Source organism: Schistocerca gregaria, chromosome 8, assembly GCF_023897955.1.
Source record: "Schistocerca gregaria isolate iqSchGreg1 chromosome 8, iqSchGreg1.2, whole genome shotgun sequence".
Taxonomy (NCBI): domain Eukaryota; kingdom Metazoa; phylum Arthropoda; class Insecta; order Orthoptera; family Acrididae; genus Schistocerca; species Schistocerca gregaria.
In genome coordinates this window covers 156,324,916-156,347,308 of record NC_064927.1, presented here as the reverse complement: position 1 = coordinate 156,347,308, position 22,393 = coordinate 156,324,916, and the positions used below count along the sequence as shown (strand labels likewise).

The 22,393-nt window shown below is 40.8% G+C and overlaps 3 non-coding genes across 3 annotated transcripts; 1 reads left to right on the top strand and 2 right to left on the bottom strand.

Annotated features, from left to right (window-relative positions):
- Positions 1-454: 454 nt before the first annotated feature.
- Positions 455-526, bottom strand: Trnam-cau (transfer RNA methionine (anticodon CAU)). The gene has a single exon. It is a non-coding gene; the product is annotated as a tRNA-Met (tRNA).
- Positions 527-5,220: 4,694 nt separating this feature from the next.
- On the bottom strand, positions 5,221-5,293 carry Trnar-ccu (transfer RNA arginine (anticodon CCU)). The gene has a single exon. It is a non-coding gene; the product is annotated as a tRNA-Arg (tRNA).
- A 16,141-nt stretch (positions 5,294-21,434) lies between these two features.
- On the top strand, positions 21,435-21,507 carry Trnak-cuu (transfer RNA lysine (anticodon CUU)). Its single transcript has one exon. It is a non-coding gene; the product is annotated as a tRNA-Lys (tRNA).
- The last annotated feature ends 886 nt before the right edge of the window (positions 21,508-22,393 follow it).

Below are 22,393 nucleotides of genomic sequence, written 5' to 3'. Positions count from 1 at the left end.
TAATTCTTGTCGTCATTCGTTTGTAGGATGAAATATACTTCTTGACGCTCTTAGGTAGGACACTGACCTAATTTTTCTCCCAGCAGAAATCAGCCAAGTACTCAACAAGAAAGTGTCATACCTGCTTAAATTACGGAAGGAAACGAATATCTGCCTTGGTAACTGGTACTTTAAATTGCATGGATTGTGAGCTGCGCCACGGAACTGCCCCATAAGGTGGCAGTGGTCTTTAAGGGGAGTTTCCGCTTTTCTATCTAACGGCAGCCACCCACTATGACAGTCAACCGTGGTGTTGTACAAATCTTCGTTCTCTTTCGATTGGTGATGGGAACGTTTCTCGTATTCTTCACACGACGTCATCGTTTCACGACTCACAGGGTTTACTGTTGACGCTGAATCAGCGCTCCCCAAGCTTAATGATCGAGCTCGAAGCAACCAAGAAAAAGAATAATTTTAGCAGAGCGTGGTTTCGATCCACGGACCTCTGGGTTATGGGCCCAGCACGCTTCCACTGCGCCACTCTGCTGCGTGCAAGCGTCCGCCCTTTTCGGTGCGTGGCATGAGACACTTGGAAAGCGTTGTCTGCGTCGGTTTCACGCGCCTACCGTTTAATTAACTGCGTATCATCTCTCAGCTTGACTTGTCTCGACTTTGAAAGTTTTTCTAGCTCAGATAGGTAAGAAAAGAGGTTTACTATACTTTTGGCTACTTAGTTTCGGCAACATTTCCAACTCACCCAACTACCCACTTTTTTTTTGCACTATAACCTTGCGACATATCACATTTGGTTTATCGTATATAGGAGACTATTTGTGGATTTTGTACAGGGCAAGGTGTTTTTAGAAAGCAGTGGGTAGTCCCCTGACATGGAAAAGTAGCCGAAACTACGTTGCCCGAAGTATAGTAACCGTTGTTCCTTACCTGTATGAACGTAAAGTTACTGTGGCTTACATAAAGCATTTCACCTGATCGAACTACTGTGCATGTAAAAAAAATTACGTATGTGTAGTCATACGGGGAGGATAGATTTGACGTGAGTAATTGTGATTACAAGCCATTGAGAAGTATGCCCGACCATAGGGGGTGGTAAACTCATTTCTTAAACAGCTGCACAATACAGCAATGCAAGGGTTCAACGACATCTGCTATAGTGTACAAATAGGGTGGACAGTACGGCTGTAATAAAAGGGATGCAGAGAACGTCCTCTCATCGGCTCCCGTAACCAGATCCTCACATGTTCTTCATTGCGCTGTCGACTGTGACGTTTATTACAGTACACCAACCCATGTCACTAATGTTTTTCCAACTCTTTCGTCCGCAGGAGTGCTGTTGACTATCACATAGCGCCAGACGCAAATGCGTCACAAGATTCGTTTGAGAGAGCCTTGGCGGATGCAGCACCTTCTGGGAGCGCTGAGTGAAAATACCTTCAGTCTGTTCTCGAATCTGATTGGTTGGAAGGCTTTAATATCAACTAATTTCCAAGAACTGAGGAGAATAGAGACAGCTAGGTGGTGTGAGCGTGGCCATATCATAATTTTTTCAGATATTGTTCACTTGTAAACGGTAATCAGAAATTTGTATTCGTGTGTGAAGTTACTGTGGTCAGTGTTCCTTCATATTCAAAGAAAATGACTCAAGTCCAGTCGTAAGGGAGGCATAGATTCGATGTGGAAAACTGTGATTCCAATGTATTGTTAGTCGCAAGGGGGGTGAAAGATTTTACGTCGAACATTATGTCCAATCATATGATATTTCCAGAGCCAGAGCCATCGGAAGGAGGTACTTCCAATACTTATCTCATTGTCAGATGTCACCAGATTGGCACTACGATCATAATGGTTCAAATGGCTCTGAGCACTATGGGACTTAACTGCTGTGGTCATCAGTCCCCTAGAACTTAGAACTACTTAAACCTAACTAACCTAAGGACATCACGCACATCCATGCCCGAGGCAGGATTCGAACCTGCGACCGTAGCAGTCCCACGGTTCCGGACTGAGCGCCTAGAACCGCGAGACCACCGCGGCCGGCTACGATCGTAATACGTAATTGAAATTGCACTGAGAAATACTTGGCTGATTACCGAAGACGGCTCTGCCTGCTGTATGGGTGTTTGGTGGAGAGACCTGACATTTCCAGCTTAAGGTTCCGAGCCGTTAATAAGACTCTCTTATGAAATGTGTCATTAATAACCCATCCCAGTTAAAATATAACAGCGAAGTGTATAGCTACAACACAAGAAGAAAGGATGATCTTCACTATTCTGCATTAAATCTCTCTTTGGCAGAGGAAGGGGTGAATAATGCTGCCACAAAAATCTTTGGTCATTTACCAAATAATATTAAAAGTCTGACAGATAGCCAACCAACGTATAAAATCAAATGAAAAGAATGTCTGAACGATGACTCCTTCTCAATAGATGACTTAATTAATTATTTTGTGTATAGAAATGTTGAAGTGACACGTTCCACACCATTGCGAAATGTATTCATGATCTATGGAATAAGGATTAATGTATGTATGTATGTATGTATGTATGTATGAACTAGTCAGGCAGTGTACTACAGTGTCCCCTCTAGGCGGGTGAATAGCGAACTAATACTCATTATGTGTAGGGTACCCTTCATGATTGTATGTGTTGCGAATATTATCTGATTTTTACGTGGATATTTGAGAAGATTCAGTATTTATCACTGACAAATGTTGGTTTTGGAGATATTGATAACATCTAAAATCCTACCGCTCCAATCATCCCTAGTCGCCCTTAATGGCCGTGCAGTCCTATCCGGTGGGCCAAGTCCGGATGCTGACCTGGCGCAATCGCTGAGACGCGCGCACTCTGCGGCAAGTAGCTCTATGCCACTCTCTGGCTTGGGACACTGCATGTTGGCATCGGGACATGAGCGCACTGGATGTACACGTGTTTTAGCGCTCTCTGACATCTGTGACTACTGCTGCTACTACTACTACTACTACTACTACTACTACTACTACTACTAATAGTATGAAATAGAAAGTGGTTTAAGTGTGTGGTATTTACTGCTTCTCAATACAGTCCAGTGGACTCTGCCTTGCAGTAGAAAGGCGGGAGTGGTATTCATAGTTTTTACTATCCTGTCATGTGGCAGAGCCTTCCTCCTCCTCCTCCTCCTCCTCCTGCTCCTGCTGCTGCTTTGACCTGTTGTAGCTGAGAAAACCAACTTGTGGATTATATGGTGCTTTGAAGCCCAGTTGCAACGTCAGATTACCTATAGATTAATTTATTATTTTCGATAGTGGTATTGTGAGCAAGCACACCAATCCAACCCCTCTGCAGATTACGGACGTAGCATGCAACTGAGCTGAAATTTGAAAATTTTTCGACTGAAATTTGAATTTTTCAACTACCTCCAACAAAGTGGCCTTCCTACGAAATTATCGAACTGTGCCAGTACCCACCAATAGGAGACAAGGGGGAAAAATCCGAAGGGTTTTGAAACTGGGCAGTTGCATGATCGAATCCCACCAAATGTACCAGTCTTGGTTTCCACCAATAAGAAGCAAGTAAAAACTAGCCATACACAAAGGGTATCGATTTACTTAATTAGTCAATCAATCTGACACAGTGAGGGAATATTTCCAAGACATCCACAGCTGGCTGGCGGTGTACCAGGTATTCACTACTTCGTTCAGAACAAAGGAGGCATTAGTATGACACACGTCAGACACTACCTACTTCTTCTCGAATGTCGTTGTTCCATCTGCTACAGGTTCTCGTAGCAGTGGAAGTGTGAGAACATAGGGATATAGCGATTACCAGCGCCAGGTGCCTTAGTAGCGAGAGGGACAGAGGGGGGGGGGGGGGGTGAGGGGGGGATGGAAGGGAGAAAGGATGAGTAGGACATCTTGGTGTGTGTGTGTGTGTGTGTGTGTGTGTGTGTGTTTACATAAGTTGGTTCACCCAACTGGCAAGTAATCAGAGTTGAGACCGTGTGATGTAGGAGGAAGGGGGGGGGGGGGGGAGGGGGAGAGAGAGAGAGAGAGAGAGAGAGAGAGAGGCAGGAAGTGAGTCTCTTACCTAATTTCAAAGGGATGGCACTACCTGATGGTTTGTTTGCAGATGATTAGTGTGATCCCCCAGCTGTGACAGTCCTGGCGTGCGTTCTGCAGTGCTATTGTCCCGGCGGTCAGAGATGTGATTGGGAGTTTTTTGTTTGCCAGGTGGGGGACTGGATGGCTGTGGAATTTCTCAGAGAGGGAGTTGTTAATTAATTGGTCAAATTAATTAATTAGACAATTTGATATTAATTGTGTGCTCGTATCTGTGAGGGAATTCCCCAGAGGAGTGGGGCGGAGGTAGGTGGTTTCTTAGGAGGACAGATTATACTCATAGGGTCATAAATCAACCACCAAGCTGCTATAAACCAGTTAACAGAACAATAGGTGAAGGTGAGGGGACAGGGCTCTATGGAAAACCACCTAGCAGAAGAATAGAGTAAGATCATAAATAAATCAGCTGTCAAATTTAATTAATTTTTATATCAATTTGATATCAAAATTGCACCAGAACAGTGGTTGCCCTACTGCTTACGTAGATAGTCCTGGTATGTGAACTGACCCATCCTAGTCGATTATTGACTCACCCATATTATGTATAGAAGCTGTATCAAAAATCTAGGATGTCTTGTTTGGTAGTGCTGAGCAAAAAATATACAAATTTTGCTTGGGTCTGCGTTCACAGCTTCTAGAAATTGTATGAAAATAAAATCATACCTGCACCATATCCAGTATTAAACCCAGAAACTATTCAATATTAAACCCCGAAAACAATTCAGATTCCCTTTCCGCAAAATCAAAGGGGTCCACGATTGTAACCAATGTGACAGATGTCATTACAGGTACATGAACACGTGACAATATATGTAAGCTGTAGCCATTCGGTACGTCAATTTACATGCTTTCGGTCATAGTAGTTTATACAAACTTTAAGGTGAACTGTACAATTCTATTATGTTTGACTTTAGGAAAAAGTAATCGACTAGTTTTGAAAATAATTGGTGTACAATTTTATGTGGTGCCGTCTGGTTCGTGAGCTCATCTTCATGACCATTTTTTTTTCTACGTCAGGTGAGTATGTTTTTACGTTTGTATAGTATGTAGGTCTATGAGTGAACTTTTATGGAAGCTCTCACGCGAATGGTTACTTCTTCAGTAATTTATGTTAAAATTAAAATGTGTACCCCTGGTGGGACTCGAACCCACAATCCCCGGTTTAGGAGACCGATGCCTTATCCATTAGGCCACAGGGGCTCGCGGTAGCAGAGTGCTACACATGAGAACCCGTTTGGATCACACTGCGGTGATGCAATGGACAGTAGCTTTCTCCCTTACTGGGCACGCTGGCTGCAGCCTGCCTCCGTGAAATATTCTGCCTCCGCTGCCAGAAGTGATTCGAATTTCGAAGACTCGGACCACATATCGTATTAATTGTGTGTTACGGTGCACAAGATTTGGTACGTAGGACATCCGCAACTGGGAGGAATCGTATTTTTTTTAGGTGAGGTTAGCTTCAGTTGTACTAATATTTGTTTGAACGACGACCGCTTTCGGGATTTTTAAATCTCTTCTTCAGGTGTCTGAAATTGTGGTATGTAGTAATACATAACATGCAGTCGGGCCAGTCAGTCGTAGAGTGCCAATCACTGCATGTTGTCGGAAACTGTCCGCCGCTGGTCAGTCGCACGATAGCACCGCCACCAGCCATTACTGACTTACCCGACCGCGTGTTATGTACTACCAAACATTGTAATTTCATACTTCTGAAGACGGGATTTTAAATTCTCGAAACCGGTCGTGATTTAAATAAACATTAATACAACTGAAGCGGACCTTTCTAAATTAATTATCATGTTTTGTGGTAATCATAAAAGACTGACCATTCTGCAGGAAGAGCTGCAAAAGAGCTTTGGCTACATGTGTGACGGTCCTATGCAGACGGTACCTACTGGTGTCTGAGTAGGGAATTCTGTGCTACTACTAGTGCCAATGATTAGAATGGTCTGGTCCCTTACTGAATTTAGCGCACTGGAATCCATTAGGATGGAAGAGTACGTCCACGAAATTAGCTTTTAATACATCTTCATTGCTATAAACCGTGAGTTGTGCAGCACCTCGTAATTCCAAATTGTTACAGCTAATAGTGCAACAGTAAGCTATTTATTGTAACTTACCACAAAAATATCACATGTCAATTACTTTCTGTAACTATCCATTATTCACACTCTGACAATATGAGTGTTCTGTTCGAAAGAACATGCAAATCGCAAAGACAGAAACGCACCTAACTCCATATACCTGAGGCTAGATTTCACAGATGACTTATCTTGGAACATACATATAATTACCAGATCAAGTGGAGATTTTGCAGTGCCATAGGGCGAGTACTTGAATTCTACAAGGTAATGGATGTGGAAAATGGATATTAAGAAAGCAAACGACCCAAATGGTAAAAAACTGTCATACGATATTACGTAGAAGAGCAGCAGGTGCAAATTATTAGGAAGAAACAAAAATGAAAATATTAAGCATGGGATACAGGCACTGTATTGACCTTGAGTGGAGAATTATGAAATAGAGAAGTAAACAGACTGAAAATATGCGGGAAATAACAGGCACGCTTATTAAAACACCATTGACATTAAGATTGTGCGATTCATGTTACAGCAGAGGTAGCAGCGGATTAGTCTTATTTTTTTTAAAGAAAATACATACTACATAAGTAAGTTTTTATTTCGTACTTTGCAACATGAAGTGCCAATGATAAGACACATTCGTCAATCGTTAGAAACAATGCGTTATGTAATCAGTATCTTATAAAATGGAAGAAAAATTTAAAAGATTTGTCGCTGATTGCTGTACGAAATCAAAATGCAGTGCTTCCGAGCAGAAATTTCGAGTTTCTGGACCGAAAAATTTATTGTCGCGTATCTAAAGTAGTGGGCGTATTTTGTAATAGATTGGTAAAAGAGTGGCCCGTGGGGGGATCGAACCCACGACCTTCGCGTTATTAGCACGAAGCTCTAACCAACTTTTTTTAATAAAACCTTTATTAAAAAAACAATGTTACACATTCCAAATACATACTAAGTTATACATACACGAAGTTATTTAAACAAAACGGTTTGATCATTTCAATTGCACTGACGTTAAGGAAAGACAACAGAAGATTGTGTTACTGACTAAATCACCAGAAAGAATTAAATTAAACATAAATACTTGAGAATGGCGGAAAGGAGATATATAATAAAGTTGACTAATCTTCCAAGTACACACAATGAACATTAATTGAATCGAAGTATCTGAAGTGATCAGATCTATATAATCAGTCTTTCACTGCAAAAATGAAGAGGGCAATGTGCCAGCCATTGAACATTACATTTATCAGATAGAATCTTATGGTTTTAACCAATCGATAAGGACATTTCTATAAAAACTGTCTATTTCCAAATTTCTAGTATAAGCCAATTTATGCACCTTTAATGTTTTGTGTTTGGCACTATTAGACACACGATCTCAGTGTCACATAAGTTCTGTACATTAGCTTATAAATTTCAAAAAACTACACTCTGAAGTAGAAAAAGCACACACCATAAATATACTGTAAAATCTTAAATAGTATCCTTAAGGTAACTACAGTACATCACTGTCAACACAGTCTTCTTTTTTATATTAACCAATGCCCATTCTTTCAAATACTATTTTTAGCATATTACCGAACTTTTTCTTGTGATTCGAATAGTTTCTAACTTTGTGGAACTCACACAGCATGTGTACCTTGAACTCTATGATGCTATCGGATCTTAATTTGTTAAGGTCGTAGTTAACAAAATTTCCCAGCAACCAGTACACAGCGTTATTTTTTGCTTCTGGAAAATAGCGTGCTTCAGGCCTGTGTATCAATGACACCGACATATACTCAGGGGATGTTCTTGTAATCAGAGCTGTTTGCTCCCAGATCCACTTCCAACTATTCATGTGACCACTGCAAGTATATCTATGAATTACTGTATCAACTAGATGGCATTGTTGACATAAATTTGTTTCACAGAGTCCGATTGCGTGCAGCCTTTCATTGGTGCTAACTATGTTGTCAACTGTCTTGTACCATGACGTTTTTATATTAGATGTGAGCACATTAGAACTAATGTTTTTCCAAATCTCAGTCCACTCAATGTTTGGAAACTGTCGTTCTATTTTGTTTCTTCCTTCGCTTTTCTTTCGTTCCCGCATTATGGCTCTCGATGTTAAGTTTCGGGACTGCCTGAGTTCGACACTGACATAACTAAACTCAACATAGAAAATCCGCACGTGCTGTAAGCGACTGTTGATATTCTGCACGTCAATCGGGGGAAGCAGGCTTGGAGGTTTAATGATCTCGAAAAGTTGGCTGGTAATGCTTTCTCGCGAGTCTCTTATTAAATTAATTTGCCTTTTGATAAAAAAAGAGCAGAGGCTTTATCCGTTATTTCAGTTAATCCTAGTCCACCATTTTTAGGATCTAAAGTGGCTACTTTAACAGGTACACTGAACACTTCACCTCTCCACAAAAAGTTTGTGATTTTGGACATTATTCTCTTCGCTATCATTCTCGGTATTGGAAACAGCTGGGCAGTATAATAAGCGTTAACAAGGATGCATTAGTTGATAAACTGTGTTCTTTGAACTTGGTTCATATGTCGAGTTAAATTCTCTACAATGGCTCCTTGCAATTTATCTGCTGCAACTTTCCAGTTGAAAGCCGTCATTTTCATAGGGCATGCTGTCAGGGTGATCCCAAGTGTTTTATGTTGTCGGACTAATTTTGCCCACTCGACGTTGATATTATCAAAATCTCTGAGATATAACATCTTATCTTTTTCCGTTTGCATTGGCTCCCGATGCTCTACAGTACGAGTCAATCACTGTTGCTAGCGTGGTTACCTCGTCATTATTCCTTATAACGACTACTATATCGTCAGCAAAGGCTCTTATAACTGTTTTATTTCCTGATAATGTTAAGCCTTTTAATGTGCATGGACATGTCGGAGGAAAGGTTCGAGCGAAATTGCGAAGAGTGACATGGACAGAGGACTTCCTTGAGGAACACCTCGTTGTATTTGCATCGGTCTGGATTGTTGACAATTCACTGCTATTTTAGCATTTATTCCAGTTGATATGTTCTTAATCAACTGTATAACCCTATGGTTGAAACCTATTTTCTTCAATGTCTGTAGAAGATATTCATGGTTTACTACATCGAACGCCTTATAAAAATCTAAAAAAAAGCACATTTTATGTTTGTTACAGAAGTTATTGCAATGATATCCCTGAATTCCGCTAGATTTTGAAAAATGGTTCTGCCTTGCGCACAGTTCTGATGTTGACTAATAATTTTATCTGTAAGGCATGAAATTCTCTTGTTTATTATTCTAGTTATTAACTTATAATCAGAATTCAGCAGTGAAATTGGACGAAAATTATTTAAATCTTTGTTTCCATAATTTTTTTGCACCAGAACAATTTTACTCTCCTTAAACTCAGCCGGAATCATTTTACCCTGAATAACCTCATTTACAATGTCCGTGATTTTCGCACCTACTATTGACCAGTAACGAATGTAAAACTCTGCTGGCAGACCATCCGGTCCTGGGGATTTATTTGGTGGTGAGGCGCACAGAGTCTTATACACATCTTCTTCACTGACAACCTCGAGAAAATTTTCGTTGTCTTCTTCTGTCAGCTGTGGGGCTAGGATGTCAAGGAATTCTTCCAAGGTAGCATCACTACTTTGATGTACAGAATATAGCTCGCAATAATAGCGATAAATCTCGTCCAGGATATCCTGCTGGGTTCTGAGAATCGTACCGTGTTTTGTTCGAATTTCTTCAATAAAAGTCCTTCTCCCGTTTTTCGTATGCTTCACTGAATGATATAGGGAAGTAGTTTCATCTGCTGACACCGAATTTGCCTTCGATTTTATTTTCAACCCTTCCATTTCACTTCTCTTGATAATAAGTTACTTGGCTTTGACTTTTTTGATGTTTGCTATCCTAAGTGAGGAACCTGCTGAGACTTGATCATAACGGAATAGTAATACTCTATAGTGCATTTCATTTCCCTTGCGCTCTCTGCACTGTATTGAATAAGAACTTTCCTCAACTTTGGCTTTGCCATTTTAACCCACCAGTCAATAGCAGTGGCATATCTACTACGGGCTCGCTGGCATATTGCCCATGTTTCTTTAATCAGATCTTCTAAATCATGATTTACTAACAAGGAAGTGTTCAAATTCCACTGATTCTTGAATCGGCCAACCGGCTGTCTTGTTAGATTTATGCAAGCTAAGACACTTGAATGGTGTGAAAAGTACGTAGGAATGGTTTCTACTTTTGTCACGTAAGTTACAAGATTTTTAGAAATATATAGTATATCAATCCTGCTATGTGATGTTGCCGTGACATAAGTGAACTCAACAGTGGAGGGATATTTGATTTCTCATATATCCTTTAATTCTACACCAGCAACTAATTGTTTTAGTTCACTTGAGAAATTAAAATTAGGTAACTGATCTTTTCGATTTAAAACACAATTAAAATCACCTCCAAGTAATAACTGTTCTGGCGATTTCCTTAACGTGTATATCAAGTCATCTTTGAAGAAACGTGCCCTGTCAGCTCGATGAGAACTTCCTGAAGGGGCGTACAAGTTGATGATGGTCACATCATAGATATTTAGTCCTATTCCCATTCCGGATTCCAGTCGTTCCACCTCGTTTACTGTAATCCCTTCCCTCACCAAAATAGCTGTTCCAACACTTGTTTCGGGAGACACATTTATGTAACTGACAAAACCGGGAGTTACCAAATCCGAAATTAGAACTTCTTGTAACAGGGCAATATCAGTCACGGATTCGTACAAAAATTCCTTAAGGGCCGATAATTTCAAACCGGTCGTGATTTTATTTATGTTTATAGTGGTGACAGAATAAGATTGCGTCATTGTGCTGTCACTATGTAGTTGTTTTGTTGAACTAATTTAGTTTACTGTGGTTCAGGGTTCAGTTAAGCTGTAACAGTTTTCTCGGAAGGCTGAACATGGAATAACACCTCAATCAGTTTATTAGTTACTGTCCCGTTTTTTTCTACTTCTGATGTTTTCTCTTGTACCGCAAGCAGACTGGGTCGCCCCTACCAGATTTTCCCTTCCCTTGGTTACGAGCTACATTCTCATTTGGTTGCGTCGGTATTTTACTTCGCGGCTTATCTGGAGCAGCAGCAGACGCTTCAGCAATTTCGGTTGCCGGAGTCTGCCCTGACGTGTTGACCGTGATTTCAATTTTGCCACCACTTACTCATTCTTTATTAATTTCACTCATTTTCTGATCGAGGGAAACAAATGGAGACTGCAGTTTTGCAACCTCTCCCTGAATTTGTTTATTAACAGACAGATTCTAATCTTTGCAGTCGACTACTGCACCTGTTGTTTCTTGCAAATTAATGCTGCTTACACCCCCTTCATTATCTGGTACTGTATGTGTATTATCTTTCTGTTCATTAGTTTCCATTCGCATTTTGCCTTCAGGTTCCTCTGCCTTCTCATCGCACTGTTTTTGCTTGCGAAGTGAGGGAGTGGGACAAGACAACTCGTCCTTTGAACAACTATCAGTTATCTCCAGAGGTCGTTTTTTCGGTTGCGTTTCAGTTTCACGGGTAGTGGCAACAGGGTTTCCTCTTGTTGTTAACGGGGGAAATTGACTGTTATCGTGAAGGGAGACATTAGCTTGGCCCGCTGCGTTAACATCCTCAAACAGTTGTTCCGGCCTATTCTTTGGTAACAGATCATTTAAGGTTAGCTTCTGACGCTGTATCAAATTACTCTTAAGAACAACAGTTCGCCGCGAACATTCCTGTCTGAAGTGGCCGGTTTCGTTACATATATAACATGTAGCTTCCTGACCTGTATAAACAATTTGTGCCTTATACCCACAAACAGTTATGTGAGACGGAATATTCGTCTTAACATCCATCTCTACACAGCGGACCCCGTTAAAACACTGCAGTTTAAAGCGAGGCGACCATCTTTCATTTGCAATTGATTTAACGTCTCCGTAGTTTGAAAGAGATTCCTTAATCTTATCATTTTCAATTTCAATGGGAAGATTCAAGACAAGAACCGTTTTGTAATGAATGTCCGCCCTATAGATGGAAACCTTACTTTTATAACCATTTCTATGCACAAAATCTACTTCATAGCCCCACTTTCGTAACACTTTATCAACAATCTCAGCACACATTAACTTGACAAAAACACAGCATTTTTCCTGATGCAGTTGCTAGGCATGAACGGTTTCAGAATTTAGACCAATTACCTGTGTAAACTAGTCATCTATTTGCAGGGCTGTCGGATGAATAGGACGGGATTCCTTGGTTCAAATGGCTCTGAGCACTACCGGACGCAACTGCTGTGGTCATTAGTCCCCTAGAACTTAGAACTACTTAAACCTAACTAACCTAAGGACATCACACACATCCATGCCCGAGGCAGGATTCGAACCTGCGACCGTAGCAGTCGCACGGTTCCACGGGATTCCTTGTCAAAAGCAAATACCAGAGTATTCTTCCTGAGGTTTGTAGCAATGGTTAATCCAGCGAAGCAATTTCGGTTAAACAACCGAAATTCCAAGTAACAGCAGCAAGACCAGAAAGAGCGATCAGATCACAAGGAACAGGAACGAACACGGAGATTAACGGGCGGACGGCACTCGGCGAAGCACAAGTACAGCGATGTACACACTGAAGTGCAGCGCAACAGTTAACAGCGGCCACTCACGAGCGCGGCTGAAACGGAGACTCTCAGACCGCTGCTTTCCCAGAGATAAAATAACATTTTAAACACATTTGTGAAGGAAGCATTGTTGCACCAATAGGGATGGAAGTCCTTCCCTTAATGTGACTGCGGCGAAGAGGTGGAAACAGTACATCACGTAACAACTGACTGTTTCCTCGGTGCATTTACAAGGACAGTGGAAGGCAATTACAATTTATCTGACTGGAATTCAAACATGGGCTTAGGAATTTAAATCCATTGTTAACTATAGATTGTGTGTATCTGTGTTAAAAGTTATGTAGTACTTTCTCCTCTCTTTATAAAGTGAATAAATAAATAGTGTTAAAAGCTCCATAAACAAAAGTAACACATATTTGTTACTGTTTAATTCAGGATGACTTTTCCAAGGCCTTTAATCCAGAATCGCTATTTACTACTTCGTCTGTTATTAGTGACGATCGCATAATCAGCTGACTGGAAGACTGTGCAGGAAGTGTCCACAAATATCTGGATAACCACAGCAATCATGTGTGTAACAGCTTATCTTCTGCTGCTACTACAGATTTAAATCTCCAACGATAGCCGATAGACTACATTCTCAACTACATAGATGTGTTCGTGTGGCTTCCGGCCTTATGCAAGCTGTCTCTAACGATGCTTCAATAACACACGAAAAACCGAATACCTCACCAAAGTTTCGATATTTTTAAATGAAATAATTTCATTTTGTGTGCTGGTTAGTGGCGTCGTCTATCTTACTGCAAAAGTGAAACAGCAGTCAAAGTGGTGGACAGAAATCGGTCGTCGGCCACCAAAAATGTGCAGTCCATTTCATCTGCGGTAGAGGAGGTATTTTCTCTGATAGAAACTGCATTCTCTTAGGATATCACCTTGTAAAGTTAATAACTATGAAAAGTTATGTCAGGATTCTCGATCACTGGACGAAAAAAAAACTGAAAATTGATCTGGATTGGGAACGACAGGATATCATCTTTTGTCAAAATAATAAACATGAGCACAACGGCGTTTTAGCAATGGAGAAAACTATTCCAATAAATCTAAACCCACCATTTACCATCTGTAATACTGACTATAACCATTTGACATATTTCATATTGCCGTATGTAACCCGTAAATATTTAAACGATGTGACGTACTACAGATATTTGCCACTAGTCATCTATTTGGATATTATAGGGTTATTTTTCGCTGTTATAGACATTATCGTCCTTTTATACACACTTAAGAGTTGCCTTTCGTTACATCGAGTGGAAATTACGTAAAAGCCTCCAGCACTTCCTTACGATCGGATAACCACGATATTTTTCCATAACATCAGCATTATCAGTGAACACGTTGATAATCATGTTGACCTTGATAAATAGTTTGTACATACTGAGAACATTAGTGGTTCTATCATTCGCTGTACAATATAAAGTACTAGATATTATTAGCTGAACATACTTCGAATCGATTACGGACTTGCGATGATATTATTCATGGCGGTATCTTGTCGACAGTGTGCTATGGTTTTCGGATACCTAGTCAGACGGCATGTACCTGTTCAAAAAAATGGTTGAAATAGCTCTCAGTACTATGGGACTTAACTTCTGAGGTCATCAGTCCCCTAGAACTTAGAACTAATTAAACCGAACTAACCTAAGGACATCACACACATCCATGCCCGAGGCAGGATTCGAACCTGCGACCATAGCGGTCGCGCGGTTCTCGACTATAGCGCCTAGAACCGCTCGGCCACTTCGGCCGGCATACCTGATCACATGCAACTGCTATTTGCATGACGTCTTGTAATAAAGCAACCTGTGTTTCATACTAATGGCCCAGAACTCCTGGTATCTGGAGAGAAATTTCCTTTCCAAACGGTATAATATAATAGCATGAAATACTCTTTACGATCGTGCAAGAGAGACATATTAGCGATATTAATTTGGCGATCAGAAGAAGCATGAAGGATGAAATATCTTCGAACTAACAGAATCTTCGGTACATGTCAGTACGAATACCTGTAGCCTTGATCGAATTATTCACTCTGCAGCGGAGTGTGCGCCGATTTGAAACTTCCACGTAGATTAAAACTGTGTGCCGGCCCGGGACTCGAACCCAACACTTTTGCCTTTCGTCGGCAGGTGCTCTCTAGCACCAGTGCTACTCAAACACGTCTCAGGACTGGCCTTCGCAGTTGCACGTACAAGACAAAGGTTCTGGGTTTGAGTCATGGTCCGACGCACACCTTTAATCTGCCAGAAATTGAATCACTAATCCCGCTCAAAACACTTAATACATGACTTGTTTTAGAAAAGTTGGTACAGTGTATCAGAAGAAAAATTTAAGTTCGTCTTACAAGGAAACATTACGAACTTGACAAATTTTATGAAGATAAAAGCACACTTTCAAGACAACCCTAGCAATCGATGCCGCGCGAAAATTTGGACCATAATTCCGATAGTATGCAGTTATGATCTTCTGGATGTACAGCTTTTAAGCTTTCGCGCACCCATTACAGCCGCCGATGTCCGAGCCCGAAACACTGTAAAGCGACGACAACGAGAGCCCTCCAATTCGCGGAATGTCGAAGGCGAGGGCGGAGGAGGTGGGGGAAAGTGCCACGTCTGTCAAACGTGTTTCAAAATTTATTCGAGAACTATGTTGTTCTGCGCGAAAAATAGGTACATAATATGATTACGTAATGTGTCAGCCTCACTCACACAGACATTCAATATTACCCATATTTTAACAATATTCCTTCAGTATACGCCACAACGTTAAATGAATACACCTAAGCCACTGAAGAATTTACTGATCGTTCCTTTTAATGTGTGTCAGGGCGCTGATGACCTAGATGTTGTGCGCCCATAAGCACCAACACAAAATTTTACTGATTTTCGGTTTACAGTTTAATCATGCCTATAACGTTGAAGAACAGCGCAGCTGCTGCAAATTTACGTCCGTTTAACAGTGTTAGTTTTACAATAAAAAATGCCTGATAACATACATCGATGATAATAACTGAGCAGCGCTACGCTATTTCTGTATTAACACATACATTCGTTTCATTCGTTTATATCGTATTCCTGGATCACCACATAAAAATCATGGCGGTAAAAAAGGAACTTCTCATTACGTCACAAACTTGTAGCCGACGTCCTTCATCTTACATAGCCCAAAACATTTGGTTCACCGCAATTATACCTCCGTGGCTCACCGTCGTGACACTTCCCTATGACGTCACCTTTACTAACCCGTTCCCAGTTCCGACCGTCGGGGATATCTATCGACTTTTTTAGTCGTATCCCAAATAGTATCTGGTGCTTTGATTGTGTGGAGACATGGTAGTTTCATAAAAAAAAGCCAGTTTGCGTGTGTAGTTACGGATGTACTAATTAATCCGATCGTAAGCTAGAGCATTAAAAAAACACACACACACATTTAATTCGTAAGTGGGGCCATTCAAGCAATATTTTTTTGTACATATGAATTGTGTTTGTGCTGTTTACGTTTATTCTATCCTGTGTTTTTCGTTGCTTTCCAAATCGCAAACGCCTCGACATCCGAGTCACTCTGTATGAACGGTCTCGTCGCCGCACACACACGGCGACGAGCCTGTCTTTATAAAGATTCTGGGCAGAATAGGCGGAGATAGCGGTCGCGCGCGCTCGTGTGTGTGTGTGTGTGTGTGTGTGTGTGTGTGTGTGTGTGTGTGTGTGTGTGTGTACTCGCACACGGTTTGCTTGCTTCCTGAAGAACGTGCTTTGGCCGAAGACTTACGTGAACGACCTTTTCGTCTTACCTGCCTGGCTGCTGCTCGACGCGCGATTAGCAATCCATCCGCTTCACAGTATAGCTGTTCCCCCATGAAATTTATCTTAAATAATGAACTATACCTTAACAGGAACATAATTACAACGCCAGAAGAAAACAGTGACATTCATACTCCGCATTGGGGTTGTCTGTAGCAGAAACAGGGTTTGTTTAGATAGCTGCAACCAAAACTTTTCACCAATTCCCCAATTATATGAAACGCCTGACAGAGATCAAAGTAAAATTTGGAACAAAACTGACAATGTTTCTCTTTTACAACTACTCCTGTTATGCAGAATGTTTAAATGGTGATGGGTAGGAAAATAGTAAATCTGTCGTTAATAAAAAACAAAGAAACTAATGCATGATCAGCGTGGAGGCCTATTTCCAAAAAACAATGTTGTTGATGATATAAAATGACTCGGTTCACATCATTATGTTGTATCGTGCAAATTGTACATGGACCATGAAACTAATTAACTAGCTAACCGACTGTTGGTATATCACAAAGGATGGTATAGACTTCCATGCTTTGAAAACCTCAAAATGAGATTCAAAAGGTAAATGAAGCAGATTGCTGAAGTAGACGTACATGCCAATCGTGTTTCGTTATTCGTGAACTTGCGACGGAGTTACTGGAGAGAGATATTCGGGGAAAAGGTATAAATTGGCCATTGTTGGAAAGTTAGACCTATATGCCTCACACGTTAGGCTATTATAATTAAAAGAATGACGTACATGCACGATAATGGAAAATATCCATTTTCCGACGGCTAAGCGTTTGAGACATTTCCTTTAATCATATATGTATATAGATATCAACTGCGTTTTTTAAATATGAACCCCATTTTTATTACATATTCGTGTAGTACGTAAAGAAATATGAATGTTTTACTTGAACCATTTTTTTCGCTTTGTGATGGATGGGGCTGTAATAGGCACAAACATATGGCTCACAGTTTTAGACGATCAGTTGGTAACAGGTAGGTTTTTTAAATTAAAATGTAGTACGTAGATGTTATACATGTACCTTTGTGAACTTATCATTTCGAAGAACGCATGCTGCTACAGCGTTATTACCTGTAACTACAATATTAATGCAATAAATGCTCAATATGATCTCCGTCAACCTCAGTGCATTTCGCAATATGTGTAACGACATTACTCTCAATAGCTAGTGGTTCGCCTTGCATAATGTTCGCACATGCATTGACAATGCGCTGACGCGTGTTGTCGGTGGATCACGATAGCAAATATCCTTCAACTTTCCCCACAGAAAGAATTCCGGGGACGTTAGATCCGGTGAACGTGCGGGCCATGGCGTGATGCTTCGACGTCCACTCCACCTGTCACTATATATGTTATTCAATACCGCTTCAACCGCACGCAAGCTATGTGCCGGACATGCATCAAGTTGGAAGTACGACGCCTTTTTGTCATGCATTGAAACATCTTGTAGTCACATCGGTAAAACATTACGTAGGAAAATCAGCATACATTGCACCATTTAGATTGCCATCGATAAAATGGGGGCCAATTATCGTTGCTCCCATAATGCCGCACCATACATTAAACAGCCAAGGTCGCTGATGTTCCCTCTTGTGCCCAGTGGCAGAAGTGTAGACGACGTTCAAAGTCGTCGCCATGCAGTTCCTGGTGCATATAGATATGGTACGGGTGCAATCGATGTTGATGTAGCATTCTCAACACCGACGTTTTTGAGATTCCCGATTCTTGCGCAGTTTGTCTGCTACTGACGTGCGGATTAGTCGCGACACCAGCTAAAACACTTACTTGCGCATCATCACTTGTTGCAGGTCGTGGTTGACGTTTCACGTGTGGGTGAACACCACCTGTTTCCTTCAATAACGTAACTATCCGGCGAACGGTCCGGACACTTGGAAGATGTCGTCTAGAATGCCGAGCAGCATACATAGCACACGCCCATTGGCCATTTTGATCACAAGAGCCATACATCAACACGATATCGACCTTTCCGCAATTGGTAAACGGCCCATTTTAACACGGGTATTGCATCACGAAGCAAATACCGTCCGCACTGGCGGAATGTTACGTGATACCACGTAATTACACGTTTGTGACTGTTACAGCGCCATCTATCACATAGCGAAAAAAAGTGTCCAACTAAAACATTAATATTTCTTTACGTACTACACGAATATGTAATAAAAATGGGGTCCTATAAAATAAAACGAAGTTGATATCCGTTTGACCTATGGCAGCGGCATCTAGCGGGCCAACCACAGCGCCATCTGGTTTCCCCCTTCAAGGTAGACGAGTTTCGTTCTTAGTACTTCTTTCGTTTGATGCTTATTTCGTGAGATATTTGGCCCGGTCACTGTCAATGGACCACTCTGTATATATAACTTTTTTACTCTGTAAATTGCTGCTATTGGTCACACATTGAATGACGCATCATAGATAAGATTTCAAAGTGAGGAGATACGTAAACTACAGTGAGACTAATACACTGACAAATTAATAAAACAATAATTCTATTCTGCATGGAGGTATACTTCCATGCATTTCTGTTTCTTAGACATGTAAATAATAGTTCACTTTGGTACATATATACAAGGTACGATAGTAAGAATTGCTTCATTCCTTATTGCAGACGTGCATGGTCTAGCGAGGGTCACATAACTAAGATTTTTTTGCAATCGTGAACATTAAAATGATGTGCATACGAATTGAAACCTAAAAACAGAGTAGCAATAAGCAAACAAGGATTGGTTTCAGAGTTCCAGCTTCATATGCTACCGATACAAGCACAGTAAAAGTAGAATTACATGGATTACGAAAGCATTCTTTTCGTGTCGTTTCCTTCTCTTGTTGGTTATTCTAAATACATCAGCAAAGAATAAGTTACATGAACGAGGCCAAATGCGTCGCATTGCTAGAACAACTAAGTATTCAAGAATAGAAAAACATTCGAAATTGCCTTCCTGACATTATATTATTCATGTAAGCAATGCAATTTTTAGTGTTTAAAACAGCTGTAGCGTGCACACGACAGAAATAATGAAGAAGAAGAAGAAGCAATGGTGAACAGTAGTCTTCTGATGGTCCTAAATGAGATAACGGCATTCTCCGCCCACTGCGGTTTCAAAACAACTTGCAGCCTAAGTCTGTAGGGGCGTCTCCCTCCTTTCTTTCCCTCCGTGATAAAAATGTTGAAAGCCGAGAGATATCTGGCACAAACCACATGTTAGAAACCGCCGACGGTGACACAATGAACAAAGCATGGTACCAACGTCAAAATTGTAATGCGTAAACCTCTTACTGTAATGCACAGTGCAGTACTTCGCGCATGTGCGTTAAGCGATTGCAGTTGGGCGAGGCGAGTACCAGACAACCGGTTGGCGCGCATGTTTAAAAGTGGAACGCTCAAGTCGTATCTGCGTAAAATTTATATTATGGCCCAGATTTTCACACACAATCGATTACTTGGGATGATATCTTACAACAGTGCCGGCCGGTGTGGCCGAGCGATTCTGGGCGCTACAGTCTGGAACCGCGCGACCGCTACGGTCGCAGGTTCGAATCCTGCCTCGGGCATGGATGTGTGTGATGTCCTTAGGTTAGTTGGGTTTAAGTAGTTCTAAGTTTCAGGGGACTGATGACCACAGCAGTTGAGTCCCATAGTGCTGAGAGTCATTTGAACCTTATAACAGTGCTTTTTTTCCCTTAAAATATCTCGTTAAGTGGGTGATGTTTTCATTGTTAGTAGAGGCGATGACATCTGTAAATGCAGTAGGTCTATATAAGGAAGAAAGTGAGTATCAGAGAGGATTCAATTGGTCGCTTAAGAATTTCAGATCGAAATACTAAGACACCTATGCTTTCAATAAATACTTCAAATTTTTGCTAGGTTTGGAACGGTACAATCGGGTAAGTAGACGATTTCATGTCATTCTCCGTCTTAACTGTAGTTCTAAATGGTTCGCTGTCATAACGGAACGGTAGGTTGCTATACGTCTGGAACAATGCACTAGCCGCGCCTCCAGGGTTCATCCCTGGTGTTATGCTGCGAGGACTGAAATGATATTAAATCTTATAATTTCCATTGAAGACTGTCTGTCTAGTAACATTAAATATAGTCACATATAAATTTTATGTGTGAAATTGCTGTTACGTAGTGCTGTTATCGAATAAAAGACAATGTTACTCCGATATCGATTAATTGTGCATTAACGACATTCTTTCATCACACGTGATACCATAATGCCATAAACGATTGTCCCCGGTTTAAATTGGTTCTAATGCTTGAGGATTACACATCCTGAAGAAATACTAAAAGTCTCTCCTGGCCCGAAATGCTATGCTAGCTTTGGTTTATCGGAAAGTATTCGTTAAATAAGCCAAAATATTATTGCTATTAATTAATTGGCATCGCTAGATATGAAATTGTGTGGTTAGGCTTACAATCCCTGCTGCTTATTCTACTTACTTTATTATTTTTCAGAATCTATATAATAGGCGTTGTGGAGGACCAAGGGCAGCTACGTAATTTCAGTTGTCCGCCGTCGCGAAGGGAATGCGGTGTGAAAGTCTGATGGACGGAGGAGAGTGCGATAGTGAACGTAAGTTGAGTCATTTGAGAAACATTTAACTTGATATTACGCACAATAGAACAAACAGGACGTAAAAGAAATAACTCTTATCTTTGAGAAGAACGACAGTTGTATGCAGGCGAAGTCTGGTATCTAAAGTATTAATAACTGTAATGTTATTACTGACAAATGTAGCCCGGCTAGCTCAGTCGGTAGAGCATGAGACTCTTAATCTCAGGGTCGTGGGTTCGAGCCCCACGTTGGGCGTAAAATTTTAACCTCGCGAAGAAAAATTTGTCGCAATGCCTCTACTAGAAAGGTATGGGTCGGAATAAGGTCTGCTGAGAAAACCAAAGTCCATTTTCATTTCACGCAATGCTCTTGAGGCAGACCGCCAACTATCGCCCGTTGATCTCTGCTGTGGAGAGGATGACTCACGGGAGAAAGTGAAATTCATTTTAGGAGCTACTATATTTACTGGAAAATCAAATTAAAATCTGTAAACTTTTATATTCCAATAAAAGCCGCTCTTCAGGACTATATCGTCTTCTGTTATTGGCTTTTCTGATATACTGTTATTACGTTGACAAGACGTGTTCAGATTGTTGGGGTAATCAGATGTAATCAGTTTCGCTATACGGTTCCTTTGTAATCATTCTACATCCCACATGTTTTCTTCTTTTTTTTTTTTTTTTTTTAATCTTCCGGAACAGAAGTTATTCGTTCAGATAGCGGTCGCTGAAGTATTCTGTATAATTGGTTTTACAATCATATTATTTGTTTATATGTTAGGCCCATTAAGCACCATATTACACAATGTTTAAAGCGGAAGAGTCAAGAGCGATTAGTAAAGTTCGATTTCAACTACTCACTTTGGTGAGAACCTTCTTGAGAGATGGTATAGTTAGAGCTAAATGACATACCACCTAATAAAAGAGAATATCTTTCGTGGAAATTATTGTTTCAAGCGTTCTTAAAGTCCTTCGAAAAAGATTAACGAAAATTGGTAAGCTTTTTCTTGTATAGACAATTTCGAGGGCAAGGTGCGACGTACCCTAGGACCTATATTTCTCTCGTCGGCCTGTTTAAATGACAGTATCAACCATAAAAACCTGTTAATTCTCTTGAGAAGGAAAGAAAAAAACGAAAAAGA